Genomic DNA, 8,007 nt, shown 5'->3' with positions numbered 1-8,007 from the left:
TCGGAAGTTGGGTCCGATGACCGATTCGATACGTATGCATATTCGCGAGGTCTGAATTTGTGTCCGATGACCTGCCATGCGCAGGAAGGCGGAATTTGGGTCCGATGACCGAGTTGATGGCGTGCCATGCGCAGAAAGGCGGAATTTGGGTCCGATGACCGAGTTGATGTTGATGGCCCGCCATGCATAGGAAGGCGGAATTTGGGTCCGATGACCGATTTGAAGGCGTGCCATACGCAGAAAGGCGGAGTTTGGGTCCGATGACCGAGTTGATATTGATGGCCCGCCATGCGCAGGAAGGCAGAATTTGGGTCCGATGACCTGACATACGCATGGAGTCCGACTCGGGGGCCGATGTTCGATTCGATGACTTGCATTGTGGGTAAAGTCGGAAGTTGTGGTCTTTGACCCGATTCGATGACCAGACTTCGGCTGCTTGAGAATCGGACAAATAACTTATATAGGGGAGGTAGTGTTCTCGAGCATCCTCCCCCCGTGCCCGTTTATGTCGATTGATGCTGGTGCTCTACTGGTTGGAGAGCTCGGATGCAAAAATCTTGCACCAGGATTTATCGATTGTGATGGACACGGCAAGTCTCCTGATTGCTATGCAGGAGCTCATCGTGAATCTCTATGCGGCCTTGGTATGGACTCGACCTGCGGAATGGTTCGGCAATGGTAGTCGCTCCAACACGTCCTTGCAGTGGCCACAGAGGTGATTCAACTAGAGCTCCAGTCTAGCTTTTGGGTTGCTTGGCGGACTGGTATAGCCGCGATCGAGTTCCGGCCATGAACGTTTTAGATAGCTCTTGGGCTTTCTGGGACGGAAGTCGGAAGTTTGGGCTGTTGTCCGATTTGATGACCATTCTTCGGATGTGTGAGAATCGGACAAATAACTTATATAGGGGACTGTGTTGTCTCACGCAGCCCCCTCCGTGCCCCTCTATCTCGACCGATGTTGGTGCTTGAAAGGGTTGGGATCGCTCGGATTTATAAACGTGCACCACCATTTGTCGAGTGTGAGGGACGCGACAGGTCTCCTAAATGCTATGCGGGCGCTCTCTGAGAATCTCTATCCGGCCTCGACACAAACTAGTCTTGCTGAATGGTTTGGCACTGGTAGTCGATCTAACACGTCGTTGTTGTGGCCGCCTAGGCGATTCGATTCGAGCCCCCGTCTAGCTTTTGGGTTGCTTGGCGGATTTTGCCCTATCCGCAAGTGAGCTCGGTCCCTAAACGTTCGAGAAACCTGATTGCTATGTGCCGACTCTCTTTCTTGCGAGCCTCCATCTAGCTTTTGGGTCTCTACGGAACGGAAGTCGGAATCTGGGACCGTTGTTTGATTCGACGAGGCAGACTACGGTTGTGCGAGAATCGGACAAATAACTTATATAGGGGAGGTGTTGACTGGAGCATTCTCCCCCGTGCCCCTCTAACTCGACCAATGCTGGCGCTCGAACGGTGGTAGCGCTCGGATTTTCATTGAGCGCCAGCATTGGTCGATTTAGAGGGGCATGCGAGATTCCCGAATGCTATGCGAGGGCTCTAACGGAAATGTCTATTGGTTTCGGTATGGATGCAATTGCGAGTGGTTCGGCAAAGGTAGTCGTTCCGATGCGTCCATGTCGTGGCCAAATCGATAATTCGATTTGAGCCCTCGTATAGCATTTGGGTCTCTCGATGTGATTCCGCATTCCAGTCCCTTTGGGCACTGCTTGAGCCGCATCCCAGGGGGTTCCCTTCCCAATAATCTGCCTCGCAACCCGATTGCTATGCGGTGAGGCTCCTCGGCCGCCTCGGAACTATCTGTGTATCAGACGCATCGCGGGATAAGGGGTTGGCAACGGTAGTCGCCCCAAGCGCGTCCGATGCTTGGACCATTCCGAGGCGGCCCTGAAGCCTCTTCCGTCTAGCCGTTGGGTCCTTCTCGCCGCATCCCTCGCCTCGCACCCCGATTGCTATGCGGTGAGGCTCCTCGGCCGCCTTGGAACTATCTGTGTATCGGACGCGTCGCGGGATAAGGGGTTGTCACTGGTAGTCGCCCCAAGCGCGTCCGATGCTTGGACCATTCCGAGGCGGCCCTGAAGCCTCTTCCGTCTAGCCGTTGGGTCCTTCTCGCCGCATCCCTCGCCTCGCACCCCGATTGCTATGCGGTGAGGCTCCTCGGCCGCCTTGGAACTATCTGTGTATCGGACGCGTCGCGGGATAAGGGGTTGTCACTGGTAGTCGCCCCAAGCGCGTCCGATGCTTGGACCATTCCGAGGCGGCCCTGAAGCCTCTTCCGTCTAGCCGTTGGGTCCTTCTCGCCGCATCCCTCGCCTCGCACCCCGATTGCTATGCGGTGAGGCTCCTCGGCCGCCTTGGAACTATCTGTGTATCAGACGCGTCGCGGGATAAGGGGTTGTCACTGGTAGTCGCCCCAAGCGCGTCCGATGCTTGGACCATTCCGAGGCGGCCCTGAAGCCTCTTCCGTCTAGCCGTTGGGTCCTTCTCGCCGCATCCCTCGCCTCGCACCCCGATTGCTATGCGGTGAGGCTCCTCGGCCGCCTTGGAACTATCTGTGTATCGGACGCGTCGCGGGATAAGGGGTTGTCACTGGTAGTCGCCCCAAGCGCGTCCGATGCTTGGACCATTCCGAGGCGGCCCTGAAGCCTCTTCCGTCTAGCCGTTGGGTCCTTCTCGCCGCATCCCTCGCCTCGCACCCCGATTGCTATGCGGTGAGGCTCCTCGGCCGCCTTGGAACTATCTGTGTATCGGACGCGTCGCGGGATAAGGGGTTGTCACTGGTAGTCGCCCCAAGCGCGTCCGATGCTTGGACCATTCCGAGGCGGACCTGAAGCCTCTTCCCTCTAGCCGTTGGGGCTTTCTCGCCGCATCCCTCGCCTCGCACCCCGATTGCTATGCTGTGAGGCTCCTCGGCCGCCTCGGAACTATCTGTGTATCGGACGCATCGCGGGATAAGGGGTTGGCAGTGGTAGTCGCCCCAAGCACGTCCGATGCTTGGACCATTCCGAGGCGGCCCTGAAGCCTCTTTCGTCAGCCGTTGGGGCCATCTCGCCGCATCCCCCACCTCGCACCACGATTGCTATGCTGTGAGGCTCCTCGGCCGCCTCGGAACTATCTGTGTATCGGACGCATCGCGGGATAAGGGGTTGGCAGTGGTAGTCGCCCCAAGCGCGTCCGATGCTTGGACTATTCCGAGGCGGCCCTGCAGCCTCTTCCGTGTAGCCTTTGGGGCCATCTCGCCGCATCCCTCGCCTCGCACCCCGATTGCTATGCGGTGAGGCTCATCGGCCGCCTGGGAACTATCTTCGTATCGGACGCATCGCGGGATAAGGGGTTGTCACTGGTAGTCGCCCCAAGCGCGTCCGATGCTTGGACTATTCCGAGGCGGCCCTGCAGCCTCTTCCGTCTAGCCGTTGGGGCCATCTCGCCGCATCCCCCACCTCCTCGGCTGCCTCGGAACTATCTGTGTATCGGACGCATCGCGGGATAAGGGGTTGGCAGTGGTAGTCGCCCCAAGCGCGTCCGATGCTTGGACTATTCCGAGGCGGCCCTGCAGCCTCTTCCGTCTAGCCTTTGGGGCCATCTCGCCGCATCCCTCACCTCGCACCCCGATTGCTATGCAGTGAGGCTCCTCGGCCGCCTGGGAACTATCTTCGTATCGGACGCATCGCGGGATAAGGGGTTGTCACTGGTAGTCGCCCCAAGGACGTCCGATGCTTGGACTATTCCGAGGCGGCCCTGCAGCCTCTTCCGTCTAGCCGTTGGGGCCATCTCGCCGCATCCCCCACCTCCTCGGCTGCCTCGGAACTATCTTCGTATCGGACGCATCGCGGGATAAGGGGTTGGCAGTGGTAGTCACCCCAAGCGCGTCCGATGCTTGGACTATTCCGAGGCGGCCCTGCAGCCTCTTCCGTCTAGCCTTTGGGGCCATCTCGCCGCATCCCTCGCCTCGCACCCCGATTGCTATGCGGTGAGGCTCCTCGGCCGCCTGGGAACTATCTTCGTATCGGACGCATCGCGGGATAAGGGGTTGTCACTGGTAGTCGCCCCAAGCGCGTCCGATGCTTGGACTATTCCGAGGCGGCCCTGCAGCCTCTTTCGTCTAACCGTTGGGGCCATCTCGCCGCATCCCCCACCTCGCACCCCGATTGCTATGCGGTGAGGCTCCTCGGCCGCCTTGGAACTATCTTCGTATCGGACGCATCGCGGGATAAGGGGTTGTCACTGGTAGTCGCCCCAAGCTGCGTCCGATGCTTGGACTATTCCGAGGCGGCCCTGTGGCCTCTTCCGTCTAGCCGTTGGGGCCATCTCGCCGCATCCCCCACCTCGCACCCCGATTGCTATGCGGTGAGGCTCCTCGGCCGCCTTGGAACTATCTTCGTATCGGACGCATCGCGAGATAAGGGGTTGTCACTGGTAGTCGCCCCAAGCACGTCCGATGCTTGGACTATTCCGAGGCGGCCCTGCAGCCTCTTCCGTCTAGCCGTTGGGGCCATCTCGCCGCATCCCCCACCTCGCACCCCGATTGCTATGCGGTGAGGCTCCTCGGCCGCCTTGGAACTATCTTCGTATCGGACGCATCGCGGGATAAGGGGTTGTCACTGGTAGTCGCCCCAAGCGCGTCCGATGCTTGGACTATTCCGAGGCGGCCCTGCAGCCTCTTCCGTCTAGCCGTTGGGGCCATCTCGCCGCATCCCCCACCTCGCACCCCGATTGCTATGCGGTGAGGCTCCTCGGCCGCCTTGGAACTATCTTCGTATCGGACGCATCGCGGGATAAGGGGTTGTCACTGGTAGTCGCCCCAAGCGCGTCCGATGCTTGGACTATTCCGAGGCGGCCCTGTGGCCTCCTCCGTCTAGCCGTTGGGGCCATCTCGCCGCATCCCCCCCCTTGCACCCGGATTGCTATGCGGTGAGGCTCCGATGCTTGGACTATTTCGAGGCGGCCCTGTGGCCTCTTCCGTCTAGCCGTTGGGGCCATCTCGCCGCATCCCCCCCCTTGCACCCGGATTGCTATGCGGTGAGGCTCCTGGGCCACCTTGGAACTATCTTCGTATCAGACGCATCGCGGGATAAGGGGTTGTCACTGGTAGTCGCCCCAAGCGCGTCCGATGCTTGGACTATTCCGAGGCGGCCCTGCAGCCTCTTTCGTCTAGCCGTTTGGGCCATCTCGCCGCATCCCCCACCTCGCACCCCGATTGCTATGCGGTGAGGCTCCTCGACCGCCTTGGAACTATCTTCGTATCGGACGCATCGCAGGATAAGGGGTTGTCACTGGTAGTCGCCCCAAGCGCGTCCGATGCTTGGACTATTTCGAGGCGGCCCTGCAGCCTCTTCCGTCTAGCCGTTGGGGCCATCTCGCCGCATCCCCCACCTCGCACCCCGATTGCTATGCGGTGATGCTCCTCGGCCGCTTTGGAACCATCTTCGAATCGGACGCATCGCGGGATAAGGGGTTGTCACTGGTAGTCGCCCCAAGCGCGTCCGATGCTTGGACCATTCCGAGGCGGCCCTGAAGCCTCTTCCGTCTAGCCGTTGGGGCCATCCGTCGCCTCGCACCCCCGATTGCTATGCGGTGAGGCTCCTCGGCCGCCTTGGAACCGTCTTCGTATCGGACGCATCGCGGGATAAGGGGTTGTCACTGGTAGTCGCCCCAAGCGCGTCCGATGCTCGGACCATTCCGAGGCGGCCCTGAAGCCTCTTCCGTCTAGCCATTGGGGCCATCTCGCCGCATCCGTCGCCTCGCACCCCCGATTGCTATGCGGTGAGGCTCCTCGGCCGCCTTGCAACCTTCTGTGTATCGGACGCATCGCGGGATAAGGGGTTGGCACTGGTAGTCGCCCCAAGCGCGTCCGATGCTTGGACCATACCGAGGTGGCCCTGAAGCCTCTTCCGTGTAGCCGTTGGGGCCTTCCCGCCCCATCCCTCGCCTCGCACCCCGATTGATATGCGGTGAGGCTCCTCGGCCGCGTTGGAACTATCTGTGTATCGGACGCATCGCGGGATAAGGGGTTGGCACTGGTAGTCGTCCCAATCGCGTCCGATGCTTGGACCATTCCGAGGTGGCCCTGCAGCCTCTTCCTAGTCGTCGGGGCCTTCCCGGCGCATCCTTCGCCTCGCATCCCGATTCCTATGCGGTGAGTCTTCTCGGCCGCCGCGGAACTATACCTGTTATCGCTACTGCATCCTTCGGCTGGTAACCTCCTCTGCCGCCTTGGAACGTTCTCTTTGTCGGACGCGTCGCGGGATAAGGGGTTGGCACTGGTAGTCGCCCCAAGCGCGCCTGATGCATAGACCGCTCCGAGTCGACCTTGCTTTCAGCCTCTCACATGCATAGACCTCTCTGAGTCGACCCTGCAGCCTCTCACGTTTAGCCTATGGAATCTCGCCTCACAACATGATTGCTATCCTTGATGCATCCCTTGCCTCGAGCCCTGATTGCTTTCTTGGCTGCATCCCTCCTCTCCTCACAGCCCAGTTGTCATCACTGCTTCATCCGTCGCTTCATGCATCTGGCTGCTGGGCCCTTCCCACCGCACACCTCGATTGCTATCTCTGCTGCATCACACACCCCGATTGCTATCTCTGCTACATCCCTCGGCTCTCACTTCTGCATCCTTCGCCTCACACCTCGATTGCTATCAATGCTGCATCTGTAAGCTCACACCCCGATTGCTATGCGGGGAGGCTCCTTGGCCGCCTTGGAAATTTCTCTGTGTCGGACGCACCGCGGGATAAGGGGTTGGCACTGGTAGTCGCCCCAAGTGCGCCCGACTCTTAGACCGCTTCGAGGTGACCTCGTAGCCTCTTTCGTCCAGGCTTCCTGCCTTCAACGCCCTTTTTACACCTCGATTGCTATGCGCGGGCTCCTTGGCGTCTATCACCTCTCTGCGAAGAGTGGCACGATGATTGTTGGGGTAAATCGTAGCAGTCCGATCTCTGGCCTTGGGCCATTGTGAGGGCTGATCGATTTCCTGTGCGCATCTCGTGTTCGCCCAGTAACAGACTCGACGACTTGTAATCGGTCTTGTTCCCGATTGTTCCTGGAGGTAGTCTTCGGAACTCTTGGATTTGACCTGTCACTCGAACTGTCCTCTTCCGAGGATGCTTGTGTGTGTGCGCTTGTGCCATTTCCTTGGCGGTATTAACGAGATATTAAAGAGCGGAGTGAGCGCCTCGCCCAGCTATGTTTGGGGCTCTCACTCCCTTACCCGGTGTGCGACCGCTTTGCACGTAGGTTGCGGAGCATCGCGACTCTTTCGATGTTTGGCGGTTGTCTTCCGGTGATGCGTTGGTCCCGAAGTGCACGTTACTAGCATTTCTGCCATTGTTCTCGATCTTTGGCACGTTCCTTCGTTGCAATTGGATATATATCTCCGTTTATACGCGCAGGCTTCTCCCGCCTATTCAGCGCTGTCCCACTCTCAGCACTCTCGTGGTCTCCTTGGCTTCTCTCTCCCGTGAGCGAGCTCTCTTCTCGAGTCTTTTCCATGTCCCATGGAGGTTGCCTTGCGAAATTCGGGCACACAAACGTGACCGGATAAGAGCGGAATTGCCTATGAGGAGAAGCTCACCTTAGGGAGCAGCAATGCCGAGTGTTTCGACAGAGGGTAGAGGGGGCGTTGTTTGGGCGGTTGCACAAAAGAGTGCTACGGTTGCACTGAAGGTTGCTTCCTCGTCTCCGACGAACTCTTCGAGGCAAAAAAGCTTGTTTACGGGGTCGAGGTGGGACTGTTCATGCGAGTTGCGCCACCAAAAGTGCGTAGGGGGCATATACCTGGGAAATGGATGTCTCTGAGTGGCCTTACTCGGTCGCGTGCACGGTGCATTCTCTAACAGCAGGACTGTCGCGAGCATGTGCGGTTCGGATGTTTTCGGGTAAAGGGTTCCGTACGGGATGTTCTTCCCAGGCTCCTGTGAACCGAGACTCTGCATCGTCATGCTCCGGCTCCCGTGGGTGCTTCATGCCTCGTCGAGCTGTTTGTCGTGGGCGATTAAGGCC

The sequence above is a fragment of the Cryptomeria japonica genome, unplaced genomic scaffold (genome assembly GCF_030272615.1).
Source record: "Cryptomeria japonica unplaced genomic scaffold, Sugi_1.0 HiC_scaffold_20, whole genome shotgun sequence".
NCBI lineage: Eukaryota > Viridiplantae > Streptophyta > Pinopsida > Cupressales > Cupressaceae > Cryptomeria > Cryptomeria japonica.
The sequence above is the reverse complement of the archived record's forward strand: the minus strand, read 5'-3'. Positions refer to the sequence as shown.